The following is a 334-nucleotide window of genomic DNA, read 5'->3' on the forward strand; positions in this document are numbered from 1 at the left end:
ATTTGATTTAGAAGAGGATATTTCTGTTTGCTACCGATCCATTCAACTCGATCGGGTCAATCTTTCTTAATTCTCCCATCCACATATTATTCTGAATTTTTTCTAGGTAATCTCATATTACGGTGTACAACTTGCCATTTTCTATTATTTGCAGTTGTATTTATACTAACGAAATTGATGTATGTGTGTATACAAACAAGGACATCAAGTGAAGAAAGAAAGCGCTGCTACCCTTCAAACCTGTGATTCGGAAGAGAATATTCAAAAAGCATGGAAAAGCAAAACATGCATACAGCTCCTACTAATTATTGCCTCGAAGGTATATTCAAATCTT

General features: G+C 34.4%; 1 protein-coding gene across 1 annotated transcript in view; it reads right to left on the reverse strand.

Moving 5' to 3' along the window:
* Positions 1–334, reverse strand: part of LOC104715689 (leucine-rich repeat extensin-like protein 3) — a 6,869-nt gene that overhangs the window by 5,886 nt on the left and 649 nt on the right. The gene's annotated exons all lie outside the window — the stretch shown is intronic.

The sequence above is a fragment of the Camelina sativa genome, chromosome 9 (assembly GCF_000633955.1).
Source record: "Camelina sativa cultivar DH55 chromosome 9, Cs, whole genome shotgun sequence".
Lineage (NCBI taxonomy): Eukaryota > Viridiplantae > Streptophyta > Magnoliopsida > Brassicales > Brassicaceae > Camelina > Camelina sativa.